Raw genomic sequence first — 11862 nt, forward strand, 5'->3', positions numbered from 1 at the left:
ATGACTTTTTAACAACTAAGTATTATTACACTGTGTAAATGTACCACATTTCTTTATCCATTAATCCATAGATGCCTAGGTTGTTTCCAACTTCTGGTTATTACGAATTCAACAGCATTTAACATGATTTAGCAGGTATCTCTGCAGGAGGGTGAACTGTCCTTTAGTTATATGCCTCATGAGTGGTATTGCTGGATTTTGAGGTAGATATATTCCCAATTTCCTGAGGAACCTCTAAGTTGATTTCCATCGTGACTATCCAAGTTTGTACCACAAATACCAATGGATGAGCGTTCCTCGTATTCGATGTCCTTGCCAGGATGAGTTGTCATTTGCCTTGTTGACCTTGGCAATTCAGACTGGTATGTATAGATTAAAATCTCAAAGTAGAATGACTAAAGATATTGAATATTTAAGTGATTCTCAGATATTTGTTTTTCTCCTCTCTTGAGAACTCTTTGTTTAGATCTGTGTCCAGTTTTTGATTGACTTGTTTTCTTGGTGTCCAGGTTTTTTTTTTTGAGTTCCTTATTTTATTTCCTAACCCTCTATTAGATAAATGTTTTCCCACCCTGTAGGCTGCCATTTGTCTGAATGATAATGTCCTATTTCACGAAGAAGCTTCTCAGTTTCATGATTCCTTTTGTACCTGTGCTAATAGTGGCTTTTTACTAAATAATATTATTTTCTTAATCAACAAATCAAGCTTAAGAATCTAGACATTTTGACATCCCTAGTCCCCTATATTCACTCCAGTCTTACTTTTCATTAGGAATTTATACCAACTAAATGTGTTGATGTTTGAGGATATTTAATTTTTTAATGAAACACATACATGTTTATAAATTAGTTGAACCCTATGACTAATCTGAATGATTTTTAAAAAATAAATAAAAGCATTTCAACATCTATAGTATAAAATTCATGCTCTGACATCAGTAAGGCTTTACCACCTCAGGTAGAAAGGGACAAGCAATGAAGTGAGGGAGCCCGGATGAGACAGAGCTGATAGAATCAATAAGAAGTGATAGTAAAGCAATTCCATATTTATTTCAGGTGTTCAAGAAGCTGGGTTAAGAGCAGTTATTCCTGTCATCAAATAGGTCAAGTTTACATGGGGTGGATGTGAGCAACACAGAGCAGAAACTGGTGGAGTGTGATTTTTACAGGATATAAACAGCGCAGGGAGAATCTGGCAGGGACGGTATTTATAGCGGTGTGGATAATGCAGAACAGAGGCTGGTAGAGTGAGATGTTTACAGGGGTGTGAATAGTGCAGAGCAGAGGCTGACAGTGTGAAGTTTACAGGGGTGTGAACAGTGCAGAGCAGAGGCTGACAGAGTGATGTTTACAGGGGTGTGAACAGTGCAGAGCAGAGGCTGACAGAGTGATGTTTACAGGGGTGAGAATAGTGCAGTGCAGAGGCTGACAGAGTGATGTTTACAGGGGTGTGAACCGTGCAGAGCAGAGGCTGATAGAGTGATGGTTACAGGGGTGTGAACAGTGCAGAGCAGAGGCTGACAGAGTGATGTTTACAGGGGTGTGAATAGTGCAGAGCAGAACCTGATAGAGTGTGATATTTACAGGGGTGTGAACAGTGCAGAGCAGAAGCTGACAGAGTGTGATGCTTACAGGGGTGTGAACAGTGCAGAGCAGAGGCTGGTAGAGTGATGTTTACAGGGGTGTGAACAGTGCAGAGCAGAGGCTGGTAGAGTGATGTTTACAGGGGTGTGAACAGTGCAGAGCAGAGGCTGACAGAGTGATGTTTACAGGGGTGTGAACAGTGCAGAGCAGAGGCTGGTAGAGTGATGTTTACAGGGGTGTGAACAGTGCAGAGCAGAGGCTGACAGAGTGATGTTTACAGGGGTGTGAACAGTGCAGAGCAGAGGCTGACAGAGTGATGTTTACAGGGGTGTGAACAGTGCAGAGCAGAGGCTGGTAGAGTGATGTTTACAGGGGTGTGAACAGTGCAGAGCAGAGGCTGACAGAGTGATGTTTACAGGGGTGTGAACAATGCAGAGCAGAGGCTGGTAGAGTGATGTTTACAGGGGTGTGAACAGTGCAGAGCAGAGGCTGACAGAGTGATGTTTACAGGGGTGTGAACAGTGCAGAGCAGAGGCTGACAGTGTGATGTTTACAGAGGTGTGAACAGTGCAGAGCAGAGGCTGGTAGAGTGATGTTTACAGGGGTGAGAATAGTGCAGAGCAGAGGCTGATAGAGTGATGGTTACAGGGGTGTGAATAGTGCAGAGCAGAGGCTGACAGAGTGATGTTTACAGGGGTGTGAACCGTGCAGAGCAGAGGCTGGTAGAGTGATGTTTTCAGGGGTGTGAACGGTGCAGAGCAGAGGCTGACAGAGTGATGTTTACAGGGGTGAGAACAGTGCAGAGCAGAGGCTGACAGAGTGATGTTTACAGGGGTGTGAACAGTGCAGAGCAGAGGCTGACAGAGTGATGTTTACAGGGGTGTGAACAGTGCAGAGCAGAGGCTGACAGAGTGATGTTTACAGGGGTGTGAACAGTGCAGAGCAGAGGTTGATAGAGTGATGTTTACAGGGTGTGAACAGTGCAGAGCAGAGGCTGACAGAGTGATGTTTACAGGGGTATGAACAGTGCAGAGCAGAGGCTGGTAGAGTGATGTTTTCAGGGGTGTGAACAGTGCAGAGCAGAGGCTGACAGAGTGATGTTTACAGGGGTGTGAACAGTGCAGAGCAGAGGCTGACAGAGTGATGTTTACAGGGGTGTGAACCGTGCAGAGCAGAGGCTGACAGTGTGATGTTTACAGGGGTGTGAACAGTGCAGAGCAGAGGCTGGTAGAGTGTGACGCAAAGAGGGAGGGAAACTCTAGTCTTCCTAATCAGACCCTTACCCTGTGAACACAGCTGTAGAATACAAAAGTTTACTGAAAAGAATTTAGCACCAAAAGGAGAACATTCCAGAGAACTCATAGCAGTAATCTCATTAGAAGTATTTTCATGGTGATCTGAATCTAAGCAAAGAAATGTAAACCACCGGAGACAGGAAACACATGGGACCGAAGTGGTTTCCTGCTGCAGGGAAAGCTTCCAGTTCAATTTCATGAGGAGGTCCAGCTTTCCATGCTGGACTCAGACATAGACATGTACCAGGTACTCAGTTCCTTTGGACAGCAGAGGGAGAAAAGTTCGGTTTAAAATATAGTATGCGAAAAGCTAACTTATGGGTTTCCTTATGGTCAGAAAAATAAAATATAAAGGGAAATGGAAGGTCTAATTATCCCTGATGTAAAATTCTCCTCTCTATACTGTGAATATGTTCTATTATCATTGATTAATAAAGAAACTGATTTGGCCTATGGCAGGGCAAGAAAGCTAAACTGAATGCAGGGAGAAAGAAGGCATAATCAGACAGATCCCATGTAGCTGCTCAGGAGATGTATGCCAGAATCTTACCAGTAAGACACAGCCTTGTGGTAATACACAGATTAACAGAAATGGGTTAGTTTAAGATGTGAGAGCTAACTAGGAACATGCATCAGCCCTTGACCAAACAGTGTTGTAATTAATATAGTTTCTGTGTCATTATTTGGGTCTGAGTAACTGAGAAACTAAAACACAGTTTCTGCCTACATGTCCCTGATAAATCACCAGCATGAGAATTATCTGGTCTTTTGTTTCATTTTGCTTTTCTTTCTTTGAGATAGTGTTTCTCTGTGTAGACTTGGCAGTCCTGGCACTAGTACTGTAGACCCAGGCAGGCTGGGCTTGAACTCAGAGATCTGTCTGCCTCTGGACAATTATCTGTTTTTGACCATGTGTTGACATGACAGAATTGGTTATTACTAACACAATTGAGGTACAAATGTGTCTTTTTGGAAGAGTGTGGTGAGGCACAACATATTTGTTGCTGTTTTCTGTGAAGGTACAAGTTTTATTTTATACTAGCATATTTGAATTTATCTTGAATATTTGACAGGTTTTTCCGTATAGGATTTAAGAAAACCTGTGAAGTTAGCATCACACATTTATATTTGATAAGGCAATATTTCTCATAACAAAGTTCATGAATAAATTAGTACATGGGATATAAAAGTGATTTCATTATGTGTTTCAATAAAGCATACCAGCAACCTAAATTATCCTCTAGTTACTATCACAAATGCTTTAAATTTAGATTATTTTTCTAAATTAACAATAATTTGTAACAAATAGCAGCCTTGCTAGAGAAAAGGCTGAAATTATTCCAATATCTCTGATGTGTGAGAGGACATCAGGAATGTTTATCATCAGACTGCAGGCCAGGAGATGTGTAGCAGCTGACCATCAGGCCATCATCAACACTTCAATAATAATTTATTTTATTTATTCTTGTGTTTGGGTATGGGTGTGGGTGTGCATTTGCACACACAAAATTGCATCCATGCATATTTTGAATAAGTATGAATACTAATGCATGGTATTTGTGTGGGTGGATTTGGTTGTAGGTTCATGTGTGCAAAGCACCTATTTGAAGGTCCGAAGAAAACCTTGGGTGTAGGGTCTCTCATTAGCCTAGAGTTTGACCACAACAGCCCAGCTTGCTAGTTTACAAGCTTCCATGGATCTGCTGATCTCTGCTCTCATCCTGTGAGTGCTGGGGTGGCGAGTGTTGAGGCATGTGCTGCTGTGCTCAGATGTTACATGGCCTCTGGAATCACCAGTCAGACCCTCATATTAATGTGTAATATTACAAAACCTTTAGCTTTACACCTAATGTAGTTCAGTATATATGAAACCTATATGTCCAACATGTCCAACACATTCTTTTAAATAAAACCTGTGATACTGTCTTGATGAAAATTTTATTGTCTCTTTGTTTAGGTCATATTATTGACAATAACTTAATATATGCACTCGGCCGCCCGCACAGCTAGCTTTACCCAAAATAACAACACACAAATTGTATTTTTTTAAACACTGCTTGGTCCATTAGCTCTAGCCTCTTACTGCCTAATTATCACATCTTGATTAACCCATTTCTAATAATCTGTGTAGCACCACGGAGTGGTAGCTTACCAGGAAAGATCTTTTTTTTTAAAAAATTTTTTTATTGAGAAAAAGAGAAAACAAAAAAGTTTCCGCCTCCTACCAGCCTCCCATTTCTCTCCCCCTCCTCCCACCCTTCTCCCCCTCCCCCCACTCCTTTCCCCCTCCCTCTCCAGTCCAAAGAGCAGTCAGGATTCCCTGCCCTGTGGAAAGTCCAAGGTCCTCCCCCCTCCGTCCCTGTCTAGGAAGGTGAACATCCAAACTGGCTAGGCTCCCACAAAGCCAGAACATGAAGTAGGATCAAAACCCAGTGTTATTGTCCTTGGCTTCTCATCAGCCCTCGTCTTTCGCAGGAGCCCAAGGTGATGTCCCCAGTTAGTTCCTTGGGCAGCTGAGGATAGGGAACCTGAAATGACCCTATCCTATAGCAATACTGACAAATATCTTGCATATCACCTTAGAACCTTCATCTGATGATGGATGGAGATAGAGACAGAGACCAGGAAAGATCTTAACCTGCATCTGTGTCAAAGAGGAGAATCATGGTGACTGCCTCATTGCCTTCTTTCTCCAAGCATTCAGTTCTGTCTACTCTGCCTATCTAAGCTGCTGTCCTATTAAAGGCCAAGCAGTTTCTTTATTAATTTACCAATGAAAGCAACAGATAGACAGATGACCCACCTCCATCAAATATAATCTCTACTTAAAAGGAATCTAGAAAGGGTAGAATGATACGTTATAAATAAGAAGGAATGAATGAACATCTTAGAGATCCCTCACTAAGATGAATAATAATTATTAGTGATGAGCCAATAATAGGTGACATAGTGTAATGTGTAACAATGTCTACATTTTGTTTATCTGCCAGTCACAGATCTGGCTATCGTGGAGTAACACAGACAACATCTGGAATCTCAGCACTCCTGGGACAGGTGAGGTTTCTCCAGTTCCCCCTGCTTACTTTCTGACTTTTCTGCCTTCACAAACTTGTGTCTTTGAAAGTATTTTTCCCTCATATCACTCATGTACAAATCTGTCCCATTAGAAATTGCAACACAATGTTTTTTTCAGCCTCCAAATTAATGAGTCACCTTGGAAAGGGTGAGAGAGAACAGCAGAAAGGCTACATTCATCTTTTAGCTGAGTGTTGAAAATGGAACTTGGTTGACAGGTTTTAAATGGAAACATAGCTTAATGAGGAATCGAGGAGTCCTCCTCTTGTTCCCTAGTCCTGCTCACGGACCTTTTGTTTTACTAGACATGACCTAAGGGAAACCACTTCTGGAAATAATTTCTGAGATACACTCCTTTGGGGCCATTGGGAAGTTACCACTAAAAGCTCAAAAGTATTTTCTTCTGATCCTTCAAACTTGTTTTTACAGTTGTTGCGATGTTTTATATCTAGATATAAGAGGAAAGCCAGTAATTATCACAGAGCCCTAAATATACCTCAAGGGCCTACAATAGCCAAGTTTTCTTGTCATCCTGTACTGCCAATAGCAGCACGTCTTTGAGACATATAGTAGAACATCCCAGTGCCTCCTTGAATATTGTCTTTGCTTCCTGTCTGCCATAAGAGGCGGAAGTGAATTAGCTCCATCTCACAGGCCCTATCATTAGCTTAAAAAGTGCATCCATGTGAGTAGGGTCTACAACCATTAAAACCACTACCCCAACTCATTATGTCCTTCTTGTAAGTTGATGACCTCAGATGTTTTGTTATGGCAAAGGCGAACTGACTCTCAGCCAGAATTGGCTTTCAGTATGAATGAGCAAAGAGCAACCACACCTTTTATGCTTTAGAGTCTAACAAACTTTCTGAAATTTAGGGAGATATTTGACTGGAAAAACTTATGTTGGGATAAACTTAACATACATATTTTTCAAGGTAACCTTTGATGGTATTTTTAACATTACAGAGCACCAAGAGGCACCCTGAAGAAGTCACTGTAATATGAACTTTTTCTTTATGAAATAGTGTGTGATGACAACTGTAACTAAGGTGTGACATATGAAGGAAATTTTAGGAATTATCCATGGTTCACCTTTCTTTTCAGTCTTGGGACAATCTTGGGTTTAGGTCATTTACCTCCAAGAATGTGTGCTGTATCTGAGACAAATGGATAAACTGATTTCACTTTCCCTCTTCAACACCTCCTGGTGAACCACTTATATGACCTCTAAGGGGAAAATATATTTAGAATGAGCATGCTGAAAAGCCTACAAAGGTCATTCTGTGTGATGGATGACTTGTGGACTCATTTCTGAAGAAAAGACATCTACAGAATTATGATTATGTATGCTTTGAAAACACAACATTGAGGAAACATCATTGAATATGTTGTTTCACTGGAAAGGTTTTGTTTATACACAAACATCAAATGTCATCTAATAAGACATATTTCATTTCCCTAAAGCTATTGGTTTGCATAGTTGACATATAGTTGACAAAAAGGTCAATGGATGTTTGCTTATCAGTTATAGAAGTGAAATCTCACATTCCAAAAAAAATCCCTCTTATTATTCATCGTTAGCTAATTAAATTTTAGAAATAAAGCAAGCTTTGCCCAGGTACAAAAAGAGTCAACAGTTCTCAAGCAAAATTCCATAGACTTTCTGCAATATTCATTTACAAATTAATTTGTTTTCTATAACATAAAATCCACATCAGTTAATATTTACTTTGTATATGTCCCTGTAGTTTCTCCTATCCCAACATATATTAATTGAACAGTAGGGAAAATTGGTACTGGTACTCCAGCCAGGGAAGATGGTAGACTATCTGCAGCTCTTCACCACTTCTTCCTCTCCTCAAATTCCATGCTCCCAGTCTCATGACTAGCCCTGTAGCAGAGCAGATCTTTACTCTGGCCAAGAAAGCAGGTAGGCTGTCTGCAGATCTTCACCTCTCTCTTCTTCCCTGCAAACTCAATACTCTAGTCTCAGTCCCAGTTCTGTAGCTGACACCTGGTATGGCCTCTTCTATAGGCCCATCTCCAGAAGATCACACAGATCTTTCTGCATCCATTATCCCAACACACTTTGTTATCTCATCACCCAACACCATCAAGTAGTACCTCAAAGCAGGACAGTAAGCTTCATAACATCACTCTCTTTCCTTTCTTCCATATTCAATCCCCCAGTCTCATTCACAGCTCTGTATAGAACACCTCTGGTTTGTGTATACTACCTCTCCTCAGTCTTTGCCACTATTCCCAGGAGACTAAGCAGATTCTTTTGGAAAACCCTGTTTACTTCTCTCCTGTGGGCTTCTCAGCCACCACTCTCCTGCCATTCCCCATTCTTTAGTGTCAGCCCCCAAAACCTAGAAATACTTTTTCATGGAACCCACAAGTGGCCACATGGAGTAGGATCACAGAAAATTTTTTTGAGGGGTGCAATGAACTTTATTGATGGTATTCAAGAGAGTGGGGCTCCCTAACCCCCTTCCTGCTATTCTGGGGGTCTGGGATGGAAACTGTGAGTGTCAAGTGTTGGTGTGGACAGGGACTGCTGAGCAGCCGAGGGCTTCTCTCTTGCTGTGTCCTTGCTGGGATGGGTGGTCCAGGGCAGGCTTCTTACTCCTTGGAGGTCATGTAGGCAATGAGGTCCACCACTCTGTTGCTGTAGCCGAATTCATTGTCGTACCAGGAAATGAGCTTTACAAAGTTGTCATTGAGAGCAATGCCAGCCCCAGCATCGAAGGTGGAAGAGTGGGAGTCACTGTTAAAGTCACAGGAGACAACCTGGTCCTCAGTGTAGCCCAGGATGCCCTTTAGTGGGCCCTCGGATGCCTGCTTCACCACCTTCTTGATGTAGTCATATGTGGCAGCTTTCTCCAGGCGGCATGTCAGATCCACAATGGATACATTAGGGGGTAGGAACGTGGAAGGCCATGCCCGTGAGCTTCCCGTTCAGCTCTGGGATGACTTTGCCCACAGCCTTGGCAGCACCAGTGGACGCAGGGATGATGTTCTGGGCAGTGCCACTGCCATCTCGCCACAGCTTCCCAGAGGGGCCATCCACAGTCTTCTGGGTGGCTGTGATGGCATGGACTGTGGTCATAAGTCTTTCCATGATGCCAAAGTTGTCATGGATGACCTTGGCCAAGGGGACTAAGCAGTTGGTGGTGCAGGAAGCCTTGCTGACAATCTTGAGGGAATTGTCATACTTGTCATGGTTCACACCCATCACAAACATGGGGGCATCAGCAGAAGGGGCAGAGATGATGACCCTTTTGGCCCCACCCTTCAAGTGGGCCCCAGCCTTCTCCATGGTGGTGAAGACACCGGTGGACTCCACAACATACTCGGCGCTGGCATTCCCCCATTTGATGTTGGCGGGATGCTCGCTCCTGGAAGATGGTGATGGCCTTCCCGTTGATGACAAGCTTCCCATTCTCAGCCTTAACTGTGTCTTTGAACTTGCCATGGGTGGAGTCATACTGGAACATGTAGACCATGTAGTTGAGGTCGATGAAAGGGTCACTGATGGCAATAACATCCACTTTGCCAGAAGTGAAGGCAGCCCTGGTAACCAGGCATCCAATACGGCCAAATCTGTTCACTCCGACCTTCATCATCATGTCTCTGGAACGAGGATGGCACTGCACAAAAAGAAGCGGCTGTCTCTAGAACAGGGAGGAGCAGAGAGCGCACAGAAAAATTTGGCACCAAATAGAGCACAGTCTCCACACCCTCCTAAGAACCAGAGAAGGGTAACAAACCAAGGATCAAGCACTTACCCAACAAAGCTAAGACCAGCTACAAGTACCTAGAAACTCTGATGCCTAGATGCTATCATAAAAGCATAATTGATAACAGCCAGAACAATACATGTCCACTAGAGTCAAGGGAACCCACCACAGTAGGATCAGATAATTGACATATAGCTGAAGCACACAATAAAGACTTGAAAATAGCCTTTATTAATATGATAGAGATCTTATAGAAGAAATTAATAAATCTCATAAGGGAATCTACAAAAACAGTGAAAGGAAATGAATAAAACAGATGAGACTGGAAAGTGGAACTGCAAACAATGAAGAAAAGCCAAATTAAGGGGAATCTGTAAATGAAAAATTTAGAAACTTGAACAGTTACCACAGAGGCAAGTCACACCAAGTGAATACAAAAGAGAGAATCTCAGGCCTTGGAGACAATATAGAAGAAATGGACATATCACTCAAACAAAGTGATAAATCTAGAAAACAAAAACAAAACAAAAAAACAAAATCCAAGCACAGAACATCAAGGAAAGTTGGGACACCAGGAAGATAGCAAATCTATGAGTAATAAGAATGAAGAAAGGACAAGAAATCTGGATCAAGGACATAGAAAATATTTTCAAAAAGATCACAGAAGAAAATTTTCCTAACTTAAATAAAATAAAGAGACATACAGAACAGCAAATAGACAATTCCAGAAAAGAAAGTGCCCTTGGCACATAATAATCAAAACAATAAACTTTCAGCACAAAGAAAGAATATTAAAATTTCAAGTGGAAAAAAAAAACCTTGAGAAACATATAAAGGCGGAACTAGAATCACATCTGAGTTTTCAAAATACAGAAGGGCCCAGAATGATGTTATACAGACTTTAAGTGACAACAAATACAGGAGAATTTCAAGGGCTGGTTGATTCTTCAGTTTGGTAAACATCTATTTGCTCCTTTACCAGCTCTTCTAAAGCCTGTGGGTTCTCTCCTGCTAAAGGTAATTTTTAAAACATCTTGGTTTCTCAGTTAACCATTACTTTAAAGGTAGGGCTGCTTGTACCTCTGAAGGTGTGCTAATTGTTTTGTGTTCTATTATTATTATTATTATTATTATTATTATTACAAATGTCACCTCCTCCCCTCCTCCCATTTCCCTCCCCCACACTTCATTCTCCCTCCCCCTCCTCCAGTCCAAAGAGCAGTCAGGGTTCCCTGCCCTGTAGGAAGTCCAAGGTCCTTCCCCCTCCATCCAGGTCTAGAAAGGTGAGCATCCAAACAGACTAGGTTCCCACATAGCAAGTACATGCAATAGAATCAAAACCCAGTGCCATTGTCCTTGGCTTCTCAGTCAGCCCTCCTTGTCAGCCACGTTCAGAGAGTCCAGATTGATCACATGCTCCATCAGTTCCAGTCCAGCTGGCCTTGGTGAGTTCCCATTAGATCAGCCCCACCTTCACGGTGGGTGGGGACACCCCTCACGGTCCTGACTTCCTTGTTCATGTTCTCCCTCCTTCTGCTCCTCATTTGGACCTTGGGAGCTCAGTCCAGTGCTCCAGTGTGGGTCTCTGTCTCTATCTCCATCCATTACCAGATGAAGGATCTATGTTGATATGCAAGATATTCATCAGTGTGGCTATAGTATAGGGCCAGTTCAGGCGCCCTCTCCTCAGCTGCTTAAGGAACAAGCTGGGGACATCTCCTTGGACACCTGGGAACCCCACTAGAGTCCAGTCTCTTGCCAACCCTAAAATGGCTCCCTTAATTAAGATATATACTTCCCTGCTCCCATATTCACTCTTCCTCCACCCCAACCGTCCCATTTCCCCAAGCTCTCCCCATCCTCCCCTTCTCACTTCTCTCTTCCCATCTCCCCTTACCCCCACCTCACCCCACCCCCAAGCTCCCAATTTTTGCCTGGAAATCTTGTCTACTTCCAATATCCAGGAGCCTAACTACATGTTTTTCTTTGGGTTCACCTTCCTATTTAGCTTCTCTAGGATCATGAATTATAGGCTCAATGTCCTTTATTTATGGCTAGAATCCACTAATGCGTGAGTACATACCATATTCATCTTTTTGGGTCTGTGTTACCTCACTCAAGATAGTGTTTTCTATTTCCATCCATTTGCATGCAAAATTCAAGAT

General features: G+C 42.5%; 1 pseudogene; it reads right to left on the bottom strand.

Moving 5' to 3' along the window:
• Nucleotides 1–8564: 8564 nt before the first annotated feature.
• Nucleotides 8565–9586, bottom strand: LOC142846875 (glyceraldehyde-3-phosphate dehydrogenase pseudogene; annotated as a pseudogene).
• Nucleotides 9587–11862: the final 2276 nt, after the last annotated feature.

The sequence above is a fragment of the Microtus pennsylvanicus genome, chromosome 3, assembly GCF_037038515.1.
Source record: "Microtus pennsylvanicus isolate mMicPen1 chromosome 3, mMicPen1.hap1, whole genome shotgun sequence".
Taxonomy (NCBI): Eukaryota; Metazoa; Chordata; class Mammalia; order Rodentia; family Cricetidae; genus Microtus; species Microtus pennsylvanicus.